Source organism: Rattus norvegicus, chromosome 15 (assembly GCF_036323735.1).
Source record: "Rattus norvegicus strain BN/NHsdMcwi chromosome 15, GRCr8, whole genome shotgun sequence".
NCBI lineage: Eukaryota > Metazoa > Chordata > Mammalia > Rodentia > Muridae > Rattus > Rattus norvegicus.
This window is the reverse complement of record NC_086033.1, coordinates 5,226,985-5,241,144: the sequence shown is the minus strand read 5'-3', so window position 1 is coordinate 5,241,144 and position 14,160 is coordinate 5,226,985.

Below are 14,160 nucleotides of genomic sequence, written 5' to 3'. Positions count from 1 at the left end.
CCTGGGGATGGGGCCCTTGAAGGGATGATTGTACTTGCAGGAGTGGCAGGCAAACAGAAACTGCCTGGGATTTACCATTATTTGTTTTTGATTCAGCATCAGAAACTTCCACCTCCTGAATGAATGCAATGAATTGAAGAAGAATGTAAGGATTTTGATGAATGAGAACAGAAAACTGCTGGTGGAGCAGACTGAACTGCAAGCATCCTGTGAGGAGGGAAAGAGGTTCTGTGAGGAGGCCAGCAAGACCATCTACACTGCAGATATTGAATCCTTGTGTCCTGTTACTTTTGAGTAAATCGAATGTATCCTTGTGAATCAAACAGTGATTTCAAACTCGTCACTCTTAAGAACCTTCTTTATTGAAGTGTGATGTAACCATCTGAAATCCCACAACTCTCAGGCAGAGATGGATCTCTGCATTCTCACAGGGATTGGGCATCATAATTACTTCCCAGTCAGACTGAGATACAAAGAAAATTGTACTTTCAGTGTAGATTGTGTGTCCAACTCTGAATACCAACTTCATGATGAAAAAATTACCAGTGCTGTATCCTTATCAAATATTTAGCAACCGCTTAAATATACTCTTTTGTGGATGACAGTGTTGAACATATTAATGGAATATTCATCAGGTTTTCTGTAGTATCTCCCAGGGAAAAAAAACAATATTATAGGGAGTATAGAAGCAGTCATGAAACAGAATTGCTTGCTTTTGGTTTCCTTCAAACATGATATCAATTGTAACTGCACAGAAGAGATAATAAATTGCAAGACCTGTCAGGGGATAGGGTTTTTATGGTTGGTTGTTTTCTTGTTCTTCTTGATTAGGATGATGACTTTTGTTCTTGACAATGTACTATGTTCCATTTGGGATTTCAACTCAAGCAGACCGCATAGTTTACAATTCAGTTTCTAGATTTCTTTAAAAGCTGGACAAAATATCCAGGCAAAGGTGCCCTATGAGTTTTCTCCTTTGTTTTTCCCTCCTTTGGGAGCTTTTGTTTTTGTTTATTATTGTTGTTGAATTATTTTATATTTATGAGTGTTTTGCCTTCTGTAGGTCTGTGCGTGCTGTTCCCCAAAGGCCAGAAGAGGTCATTGGGTTTCACCTGGAACTTAAGTGACAGAGGATTGTTAGGTGCCCTGCCGGTCTTTTGAGAAACAAATTCTCAAATTATGAGCCATCTCTCCAGCCCCTACCGTGGACGTTTGTCCTTCATCGTGTTCCTTATTAGTTGCAATGGATCATACCTGAACAAAGTGTTTCTTGAGATATGTAGGGACACATTTATGGGGTCTGCATGCTAATTATCTAAACTTCCAGGCATCTATGTGAAGTTTTTAGTTAGGGTTTCACTGCCGAGAACAGATACCATGACTAAGACAAATGTTATAAAGGACAGCATTTAATTGGAGCTGGCTTAAAGGTTCAGATTTTCAGTTCTTTATCATCAAGGTGGGAGCCTGGCAGCATCTAAGCAGATATGGTGCCGTAGGAGCTGAGAGTTCTACATCTTCATGTGATGTTTCCTAGCAGAATACTCAGTTTCAGGCAGCTAGGATGAGGGTCTTAAAGGCCAGACCCACAGCGAAACACCTGACCCAACAAGGAAATACCTACTCCAAAGAAGCCATACCTTATAATAGTACCACTCCCTGGGCCAAGCATATACAAACCTTCACATTCCACTCTGAGGCTTCCAGAGACTTCTTCAAACCTATGAGACTATGGGGGCCACATCTAAACATAGCACAATGCAAAATCCATTAGGTCAACTTCCAGAATCCCCATAGTTCATAGCAGTCTTAAAAATGTTCAGTGTAAAGTTGAACGTCTCATCTGAGATCGATCCAAGCACTTAGCTGTAACACCCACACTAGACAGGAACCCAGCTGGGTAAACTTTAAACTCTGCATCTCCATGTCTGATGTCAACGTGGTCTTCAGATCTCCAACTCCCTTTTGATCTTTGTTGATTGCAAGAAAAGTTTCCTGCTGTGCTGGTTGCACTCCCTGTTAGCAGCTTTCCTCAGTAGAGAGTCCATGGCTCTGGCATCTCAACATCTTTACGTCTCTAAGGCAACTTCAATGTTACAGCTTCTTCCTTCAATATCTGGGACCCACACATGATCTGGGCTCCTCTGAAGAGTTGGGGTCACGTCTCTGTAGCACTCTAACCTCAGGTTGATCCATACCACTGATGCTTCTGTTCTTGGTGACCATCCAGTGGCACTGGAATTTCCAATGTACTGGGGTCTTTCACTGCAACTAAGCTTCATCAGAGCCTTTCATAGGCTCTTTTCGTGGTGCCCAGTCCCAGATTCTTTGCATGATCTCTTAAGTCCTGGGCCATCAAGAAAAATGGAGTCATCACCTTCACTAATGGCCTTCCATGGCATATCACAGTGTCAAGCCTCACCTCCTCTTCATGACCCTTTCGTGTCTTCAAAACCAGTACCAACTGGGTGACTGTTAGACTTTACCAAGGAGAGCTGTAGCACCAGGTACAGCCTTGGCTCTTTCTATAACACAGCTTCTTTGTGCTCTCAAAAAGCACTCTCCGTAAGATTTTACCACTTTGATGCTGGTCTCATTTTAATCAGCACTAATTTCTTAGTTCCAGTGAACCAGCACCAATTGTCCAGTAGTCCCTTCTATTCTGTACACTAAAGTCAGGACTTTGTGGGCAAAGCTGCTGACTTCTGCTGCTCGGAGGTGCTGGAATTGCTCACCTTGCTCTATTCCATTATCACTAGCTTCCTCTTTTCCACTCCTTCCCTGCCTCAGTTTGCCTGTCCTGGATCTTCCTGTGTAGATTGACCTTGAACTCAGATCTTCATGCCTGTCTCAACGCCCTGGCAGTCCCCTACATTGGGGAAATGATCCTTCAGAGGATGGTGAAGTTAGGGTTTTACTGCTGTGAACATATAGCATGACCAGTGAAAATCTTATAAAGGACAACATTTAATTGCAGCTGGCTTACAGGTTAAGATGTTTAGTCCATTATCATTAAGGTGGGGGCGTGTCACCCTCTAAGCAAGTATGGTCCAGTAGGAGTTGTGAGTTCTACATCTTCATCAGAAGGCTGCTAGCAGAATACTAACATTCATGCCTTTCTCTAACCCCAGATATCTTAATCAAGCAACTTGCTTTTGAAAATGCTAATACAGTAGAGAAATGCAGTCTCAAAAACCAACCAACCAACCAACCAATCAACCAACCAACCAACCAACCAACCAGAGAAAGACATATTAAAAACAGCAACAACAAATGAAAGAAAGAAAACACCAATGCATACTCTTATGTGACCTTACCACCAAGTTATTTCTGAATTGTAAATAAAAATGCCTATAGTCAAAAGCTGTGCAGAATTAAGACAGGTGTTCCCTGGTGATCCCAGCGTGGGGGTGGGAGGAGACCATTACAGACAGGGGTAGAAACAAGAATGTAAATAGAGGAGAAGTCACAATGAGGTAAGAATCTTTAAATAATGGCCATGTGAGTGGGCTAATTGGAGTGAAAAGCAACCCAGAGAAAACCATGGCAAATTATACAATGGAATTATTGGAAAAATATGCATAATAGTATAGAGTTCTTGTGCTGATTAAGGATTATCATAGACATAAAGCTTGTGTGCACCTTTTATCCAGAAACTAAATGGACAAAGTATGGGCAGAAATCCATGGTTGAGATCAAATACTTTCTACCACACAAAACCAGATCCAGCACCTAGAATTACAATCTTCCCAAGCCCAGATATCTACAGACCAGCATAGAAACACAACCAGTAACAGCCATGACATTAAAATCTTTATTAGAACCCATCAACACTATCACAGAAGGCCCTGAATATGTCAACATGACTGAAGAACAGGAATAAAAAAGACTGTAAAACAGAATTTGCAAATATGATAGAGGTCTTTAAAGAGAAAAATAAAGAAATCTGTGAAACCACTAACTGTGAAAGGAAATGAATGAAGGAAACATAAAGGGAGAGATGTGGATGAGTAAAATGTAGGAACTCAAATAGTCACTCAGACGCAGACCTTAATAACAGACTCCAACAGCTGGAATAGAGAACCTCAGGCATTGAAGAGATGATAGAAGGAATGGATACGTAGATAGAGGAAATCTTAAATCCAAAGGGAGGAAAAGAGTGGAGGGGGAAAGGAATAAAGGAAAAGTAAAGGAAGAAAGGAAGGAAGGAAGTCAATCCTGGAAGAAAACATCCAAGAAATAAGATTTTTCTGCAAAATAACAAATATAATAATAAAATGATAAAGAGAATAAAGTATATAGGACGGATGAAAATACACTCGGGGCAAAGGCAAATAAAAGAAAAACAAAACAAAACAAAAAAACCATTCTCAACAAAATCATAGAAGAAAATGTCCTTAGCTTAAATGAGAGACTTATCAAAGTAAAAGGAGCACACAGTATGAAATAGACTGTCCAAAAGAAATTCCCCTGGGCATATATTACCTAAGACAGTAAACATGGAGAACAAATAAGTGTAATAGAAGCTGTAAGGGAAAAAGGACTGTTCACATACACAGTCAGTCCTCCTATGAGAATTACACATCACTTCTCCCAGAGACTCTAAAAGCCAGAAGAGCCTGGATAGATGCACTGAAGACTAAGAGACCAGACTAATAAAGTTGGATTTTAGTTGACCCAAGGGCCTCTCTTCTTTTATCACATACGATATTATTAGATACTTCCTAAAATTGCCTTCAGAGCTTCTTTGAGGAAGCCTGAGGAGCTTAAGACCTCTGATAAAGTATTTTGTACAAAAGGACCTGCTTGCTTTTTCCTTATTTCTACTACAGCAGGATGGAGGCAAAGTTTTTTGCAAACTACTTTTAATAAGTAGCCCACATCATAGTTAATGGAAGAGAAAAGTTATTAGGATGTGGGGAAACGAGCTTGTTTTCCTTTGGCAGCAGTTCAGTACACAGCAACAGCAAACATGACTCAGGAGGGGATTTCACAGGGGAGGAAAGCAGGAGTGAGGTGGAAACATTGTGGCAGCGGCTGTGCAGACTCAGGAGCTCCTGCTCAAGCTGCAACAAGGCACCCTGTGCTCTGAAGCACAGCAGCTTAGCCAGTTAGCTGGAGACCTGGCTCTCCCACTGCCCGCCTTACCTGGAATCAGCACAGGAACCAAGAGGACAAACAACTGTGCGCAAGCCGAGCAGGCAGCGCAAAAGCGCCTGTGAAGGACCTGCAGACACCGCCTTAGTCAGCTTCATCAGAGCAGAGAGTCTAAAGGCTTTTCCTCCTTCAAGCATGGCGCCCTGCCCATTTTCTTTCATTCCCTGCCTTTATTTTGATGGCTTCTACTTCCCTTCATAAGTTTGTCATTTAGTTTCTTTTCTCTCTGTTTTTGCTTCTTTGTTTGTTTCTTTCTTTCAACTAATATAAAGGACCAGCAATTTGATATTTCTAACCTAATATTTGTTGTGGTTTATGCCATGCATATTTGCACATTAAAATACTTTTTTCTTACATTTGCCACACTTTAATCGGACTCATTAGCTTTGCTCAATCTCGGTTCTTGGGTTTTCTGAGGTGAGTGAATGTTGGGGTGACCTCATTCCCAACTCCTGATCCTTGTGCCTCTAAAGTCAAATGCTTATGAATTTTCAAAGTTTTCTTTGCCTGTGGATATGTGCGTGTGTCTGGGCACATATGTGCAACAATTTTCAGTTCATGTTTCTTCTAGGAGTCCCAGGTATTGAACTCAGATAATCACACTAGGGCAGCAAGTCCTTTTACTGATGAGTACCTTGCTGCTATTGCACGTGTGTGTGTGTGTGTGTGTGTGTGTGTGTGTGTCTAATTTTCATATATGTATACATCATATATTGTGCCTATCTCTGCCTCTCAATACCATTGTCCTTCCTTTCCTCACCTCTTCTATCGTTTCTTTTTATCCCTCTGGACAGTTTCTCATTGTTCACATCAGTTTAAAATGTAGGAACACACACACACACACACACACACACACACACACACTGTTTGAAAGCAAATTAAAATGAAAAAATAAAAATATGCAGTCTTTTTGATCAGTACTCCTTAGCAATAGCTTTTCTTTGATTTTTTTATACAATTGATATATAATAATTAATGGGCAACCAGTTTGAAATTTTTCCTTAATGATTATATCCTTGGAATTTTCATAAATGTTTCATAAATGTTATACTATCTGCAGATAAAAATGTCAACTTTTAATTCCTACTAGTTACAGGCCTTAAATTATCACCTTCCTCCATTCTGACCACCGCAGTCTGCTGTCTATAAGGGCGATCACCACTTAGTGCTCAGTGAAAGGGGAACAGAAGAGTGGTGTTGTTCTGACCCCTTCTGGCCAATGTCCCTTATGTGTTTGTCCTGAAGAAATACGGATATGGATGACTAGGTATGGGGTGCCACCTTGTGGAAGTGAGAATTTAGTGCACCTGAGCGATGTCTTCTCCCACAGTTGCCTTGGCTGGAGGATTCCTGAATCATCCCAGTCACAAGCACTCCTCTCAAAAGAAACCCAACCCAACTTTAAAGGAAACGGACACTTAATTTCCAGTGAGATTCGTGCACATCCCTCACTCTGGCATAAGTCTAAAGGACTTTCAGAAAAATAAAAGGGCACTTAACACCATTAGAAAATTCATGCCAGAGTCTTCTGTCTAGTCCAATGGAACAATGCCTCGAAATACCCAGCCATGCAGTGAACCATCTAAGGTGATAGCATATTTCATAATGCCCTAGTAGGCACTTAATTGCTTTTTTTGTGGTTTTAGGACACAAAGAAGAAAGTGCCTTTCATGGTGGTGGTCCACTGTTACTTCAAGAGTTCAAGCAGGAGGGCAGAGGCAGGGAGGAGAACATCCTTGTTTACATAGATAGTTCCATGCTAAATACAAACAAAAAGATCTTCGATTACAAAATACAAAACTCAAAATGAACATGTCGCTGCAGATGTGTGTCCCTTCTGAGTGCACAGGTGAAGATCAAACTTTATCCTGCCGAGAGAACATTCATAAGAAAATTACTGGAGGAGAGACCTCACCGCCTGATCAGGTGGGCACTCCTGAGGCTGCAGAGCGGAGGAGACCACCAACACTGCCCACCCCTGCCCACATCCCTGGCCCAAGAGGCAACTGTATAAGGCCTCTGGGTTCCCACAGGGGAGGGCCCGGGAGCGGCAGGACCCCTGCGCCTGAGACACTGCCGGAACCTGAAGGAAACAGACCGGATAAACAGTTCTCTGCAACCAAATCCCGTGGGAGAGAGAGCTGAACCTTCAGACAGGCGGACACGCCTGGGAAACCAGAAGAGACTGCACTCTGTGCACATCCAGGCGCCAGAGGAAAACACCAAACGTCATCTGAAACCCTGGTGCACGGAGGCTCCCGGAAGGAGCGGCACAGATTTTCCCGGTTGCTGCCACAGCGGAGAGGACTTAGGCAGTACCCCACGAGCAAACTTGAGCCTTGGAACCACAGGTAGGACCAACTTTTCCCCTGCAAGAGACCTGCCTGGTGAACTCAAGACACAGGCCCACAGGAACAGCTGAAGACCTGTAGAGAGGAAAAACTACACGCCCGAAAGCAGAACACTCTGTTCCCATAACTGTCTCAAAGAAAACAGGAAAACAGGTCTACAGCACTCCTGACACACAGGTTATAGGACAGTCTAGCCACTGTCAGAAATAGCAGAACAAAGTAACACTAGAGATAATCTGATGGCGAGAGGCAAGCGCAGGAACCCAAGCAACAGAAACCAAGACTACATGGCATCATCAGAGCCCAATTCTCCCACCAAAGCAAACACGGAATATCCAAACACACCAGAAAAGCAAGACCTAGTTTCAAAATCATATTTGATCATGATGCTGGAGGACTTCAAGAAAGACATAAAGAACTCCCTTAGAGAACAAGTAGAAGCCTACAGAGAGGAATCGCAAAAATCCCTGAAAGAATTCCAGGAAAACACAATCAAACAGTTGAAGGAATTAAAAATGGAAATAGAAGCAATCAAGAAAGAACACATGGAAACAACCCTGGACATAGAAAATCAAAAGAAAAGACAAGGAGCTGTAGATACAAGCTTCACCAACAGAATTCAAGAGATGGAAGAGAGAATCTCGGGAGCAGAAGATTCCATAGAAATCATTGACTCAACTGTCAAAGATAATGTAAAGCGGAAAAAGCTACTGGTCCAAAACATACAGGAAATCCAGGACTCAATGAGAAGATCAAACCTAAGGATAATAGGTATAGAAGAGAGTGAAGACTCCCAGCTCAAAGGACCAGTAAATATCTTCAACAAAATCATAGAAGAAAACTTCCCTAACCTAAAAAAAGAGATACCCATAGGCATACAAGAAGCCTACAGAACTCCAAATAGATTGGACCAGAAAAGAAACACCTCCCGTCACATAATTGTCAAAACACCAAACGCACAAAATAAAGAAAGAATATTAAAAGCAGTAAGGGAAAAAGGTCAAGTAACATATAAAGGGAGACCTATCAGAATCACACCAGACTTCTCGCCAGAAACTATGAAGGCCAGAAGATCCTGGACAGATGTCATACAGACCCTAAGAGAACACAAATGCCAGCCCAGGTTACTGTATCCTGCAAAACTCTCAATTAACATAGATGGAGAAACCAAGATATTCCATGACAAAACCAAATTTACACAATATCTTTCTACAAGTCCAGCACTACAAAGGATAATAAAGGGTAAAGCCCAACATAAGGAGGCAAGCTATACCCTAGAAGCAAGAAACTAATCATCTTGGCAACAAAACAAAGAGAATGAAAGCACACAAACATAACCTCACTTCCAAATATGAATATAACGGGAAGCAATAATCACTATTCCTTAATATCTCTCAATATCAATGGCCTCAACTCCCCAATAAAAAGACATAGATTAACAAACTGGATACGCAACGAGGACCCTGCATTCTGCTGCCTACAGGAAACACACCTCAGAGACAAAGACAGACATTACCTCAGAGTGAAAGGCTGGAAAACAATTTTCCAAGCAAATGGTCAGAAGAAGCAAGCTGGAGTAGCCATTCTAATATCAAATAAAATCAATTTTCAACTAAAAGTCATCAAAAAAGATAAGGAAGGACACTTCATATTCATCAAAGGAAAAATCCACCAAGATGAACTCTCAATCCTAAATATCTATGCCCCAAATACAAGGGCACCTACATATGTAAAAGAAACCTTACTAAAGCTCAAAACACACATTGCACCTCACACAATAATAGTGGGAGATTTCAACACCCCACTCTCATCAATGGACAGATCATGGAAACAGAAATTAAACAGAGATGTAGACAGACTAAGAGAAGTCATGAGCCAAATGGACTTAACGGATATTTATAGAACATTCTATCCTAAAGCAAAAGGATATACCTTCTTCTCAGCTCCTCATGGTACTTTCTCCAAAATTGACCATATAATTGGTCAAAAAACGGGCCTCAACAGGTACAGAAAGATAGAAATAATCCCATGCGTGCTATCGGACCACCACGGCCTAAAACTGGTCTTCAATAACAATAAGGGAAGAATGCCCACATATACGTGGAAATTGAACAATGCTCTACTCAATGATAACCTGGTCAAGGAAGAAATAAAGAAAGAAATTAAAAACTTTTTAGAATTTAATGAAAATGAAGGTACAACATACCCAAACTTATGGGACACAATGAAAGCTGTGCTAAGAGGAAAACTCATAGCGCTGAGTGCCTGCAGAAAGAAACAGGAAAGAGCACATGTCAGCAGCTTGACAGCACACCTAAAAGCTCTAGAACAAAAAGAAGCAAATACACCCAGGAGGAGTAGAAGGCAGGAAATAATCAAACTCAGAGCTGAAATCAACCAAGTAGAAACAAAAAGGACCATAGAAAGAATCAACAGAACCAAAAGTTGGTTCTTTGAGAAAATCAACAAGATAGATAAACCCTTAGCCAGACTAACGAGAGGACACAGAGAGTGCATCCAAATTAACAAAATCAGAAATGAAAAGGGAGACATAACTACAGATTCAGAGGAAATTCAAAAAATCATCAGATCTTACTATAAAAACCTATATTCAACAAAACTTGAAAATCTTCAGGAAATGGACAATTTCCTAGACAGATACCAGGTATCGAAGTTAAATCAGGAACAGATAAACCAGTTAAACAACCCCATAACTCCTAAGGAAATAGAAGCAGTCATTAAAGGTCTCCCAACCAAAAAGAGCCCAGGTCCAGACGGGTTTAGTGCAGAATTCTATCAAACCTTCATAGAAGACCTCATACCAATATTATCCAAACTATTCCACAAAATTGAAACAGATGGAGCCCTACCGAATTCCTCATATGAAGCCACAATTACTCTTATACCTAAACCACACAAAGACCCAACAAAGAAAGAGAACTTCAGACCAATTTCCCTTATGAATATCGACGCAAAAATACTCAATAAAATTCTGGCAAACCGAATTCAAGAGCACATCAAAACAATCATCCACCATGATCAAGTAGGCTTCATCCCAGGCATGCAGGGATGGTTTAATATAAGGAAAACCATCAACGTGATCCATCATATAAACAAACTGAAAGAACAGAACCACATGATCATTTCATTAGATGCTGAGAAAGCATTTGACAAAATTCAACACCCCTTCATGATAAAAGTCCTGGAAAGAATAGGTATTCAAGGCCCATACCTAAACATAGTAAAAGCCATATACAGCAAACCAGTTGCTAACATTAAACTAAATGGAGAGAAACTTGAAGCAATCCCACTAAAATCAGGGACTAGACAAGGCTGCCCACTCTCTCCCTACTTATTCAATATAGTTCTTGAAGTTCTAGCCAGAGCAATCAGACAACAAAAGGAGATCAAGGGGATACAGATCGGAAAAGAAGAGGTCAAAATATCACTATTTGCAGACGACATGATAGTATATTTAAGTGATCCCAAAAGTTCCACCAGAGAACTACTAAAGCTGATAAACAACTTCAGCAAAGTGGCTGGGTATAAAATTAACTCAAATAAATCAGTTGCCTTCCTCTATACAAAAGAGAAACAAGCCGAGAAAGAAATTAGGGAAACGACACCCTTCATAATAGACCCAAATAATATAAAGTACCTCGGTGTGACTTTAACCAAGCAAGTAAAAGATCTGTACAATAAGAACTTCAAGACACTGAGGAAAGAAATTGAAGAAGACCTCAGAAGATGGAAAGATCTCCCATGCTCATGGATTGGCAGGATTAATATAGTAAAAATGGCCATTTTACCAAAAGCAATCTACAGATTCAATGCAATCCCCATCAAAATACCAATCCAATTCTTCAAAGAGTTAGACAGAACAATTTGCAAATTCATCTGGAATAACAAAAAACCCAGGATAGCTAAAGCTATCCTCAACAATAAGAGGACTTCAGGGGGAATCACTATCCCTGAACTCAAGCAGTATTACAGAGCAATAGTGATAAAAACTGCATGGTATTGGTACAGAGACAGACAGATAGACCAATGGAATAGAATTGAAGACCCAGAAATGAACCCACACACCTATGGTCACTTGATTTTTGACAAAGGAGCCAAAACCATCCAATGGAAAAAAGATAGCATTTTCAGCAAATGGTGCTGGTTCAACTGGAGGGCAACACGCAGAAGAATGCAGATCGATCCATGCTTATCACCCTGTACAAAGCTTAAGTCCAAGTGGATCAAGGACCTCCACATCAAACCAGACACACTCAAACTAATAGAAGAAAAACTAGGGAAGCATCTGGAACACATGGGCACTGGAAAAAATTTCCTGAACAAAACACCAATGGCTTATGCTCTAAGATCAAGAATCGACAAATGGGATCTCATAAAACTGCAAAGCTTCTGTAAGGCAAAGGACACTGTGGTTAGGACAAAACGACAACCAACAGATTGGGAAAAGATCTTTACCAATCCTATAACAGATAGAGGCCTTATATCCAAAATATACAAAGAACTCAAGAAGTTAGACCGCAGGGAAACAAATAACCCTATTAAAAAATGGGGTTCAGAGCTGAACAAAGAATTCACAGCTGAGGAATGCCGAATGGCTGAGAAACACCTAAAGAAATGTTCAACATCTTTAGTCATAAGGGAAATGCAAATCAAAACAACCCTGAGATTTCACCTCACACCAGTGAGAATGGCTAAGATCAAAAACTCAGGTGACAGCAGATGCTGGCGAGGATGTGGAGAAAGAGGAACACTCCTCCATTGTTGGTGGGATTGCAGACTGGTAAAACCATTCTGGAAATCAGTCTGGAGGTTCCTCAGAAAATTGGACATTGAACTGCCTGAGGATCCAGCCATACCTCTCTTGGGCATATACCCAAAAGATGCCTCAACATATAAAAGAGACACGTGCTCCACTATGTTCATCGCAGCCTTATTTATAATAGCCAGAAACTGGAAAGAACCCAGATGCCCTTCAACAGAGGAATGGATACAGAAAATGTGGTACATCTACACAATGGAATATTACTCAGCTATCAAAAACAACGAGTTTATGAAATTCGTAGGCAAATGGTTGGAACTGGAAAATATCATCCTGAGTGAGCTAACCCACTCACAGAAAGACATACATGGTATGCACTCATTGATAAGTGGCTATTAGCCCAAATGCTTGAATTACCCTAGATCCCTAGAACAAAGGAAACTCAAGATGGATGATCAAAATGTGAATGCTTCACTCCTTCTTTAAATGAGGAAAAAGAATACCCTTGGCAGGGAAGGGAGAGGCAAAGATTAAAACAGAGACTGAAGGAACACCCATTCAGAGCCTGCCCCACAGGTGGCCCATACATATACAGCCACCCAATTAGACAAGATGGATGAAGCAAAGAAGTGCAGACCGACAGGAGCCGGATGTAGATCGCTCCTGAGAGACACAGCCAGAATACAGCAAATACAGAGGCGAATGCCAGCAGCAAACCACTGAACTGAGAATAGGTCCCCCGTTGAAGGAATCAGAGAAAGAACTGGAAGAGCTTGAAGGTGCTCGAGACCCCAAAAGTACAACAATGTCAAGCAACCAGAGCTTCCAGGGACTAAGCCACTACCTAAAGACTATACATGGACTGACCCTGGACTCTGTCCCCATAGGTAGCAATGAATATCCTAGTAAGAGCACCAGTGGAAGGGGAAGCCCTGGGTCCTGCTAAGACTGAACCCCCAGTGAACTAGACTATGCGGGGAGGGTGGCAATGGGGGGAGGTTTGGGAGGGGAACACCCACAAGGAAGGGGAGGGGGGAGGGTGATGTCTGTCCGGAAACCGGGAAAGGGAATAACACTTGAAATGTATATAAGAAATACTCAAGATAATAAAAAAAAATAAAATTAAAAAAAAAAAAAAGAAAATTACTGGAGACACCAGGCAGATTAGAATAGAAGTAATGGGGGTTGGGGATTTAGCTCAGTGGTAGAGCGCTTGTCTAGCAAGCACAAGGCCCTGGGTTCGGTCCCCAGCTCCGAAAAAAAGAAAAGAAAAAAAAAGAAGAAGAAGAAGTAATGGTGCCGGAGAGGTGGTTCCACAGTTAATACTGGCTACTGTTCCAGAGGTCGGAGTTCAATTCCCAGCAACCACATAGTGCCTCACAATCATCTATAGTGACATCTGGCGCCCTCTTCTGGCCTGCAAGCATGCATGCAGGCAGAATGCTCTATACGTCATAAATCTTAAACAAACTAAAATAAAAATAAATAGGTTTGGAAAACTATGTGTATAATTATATATAAGTATAAAAACTGCAACTACATCTACTGCTATCCTGCATATATATCCAGTGGCCTGCAACGTTCTTTTATTTCTGATAGTTCACCCATCACTTCAATAACTGAGACCAGTGTCACTTATGAAATAACTTCCTCTAAGTTATAAATGTACCATTGTCATTCAAGCCTGGAAATAATAACCATTTGATGGAATGTACAAAGAGTTTTAGTCAGTATGTTGCCACAGGATCTGTCAGGGTTTGGAGAGATGGTTCAGTGATTAAGAGCACCAACCACTCTCCCAGAGATCCTGAATTTAAATCTCAAAAACCACATGGCTACTTACAGCCCTCTGGTATGGGATCTGACGCCCTC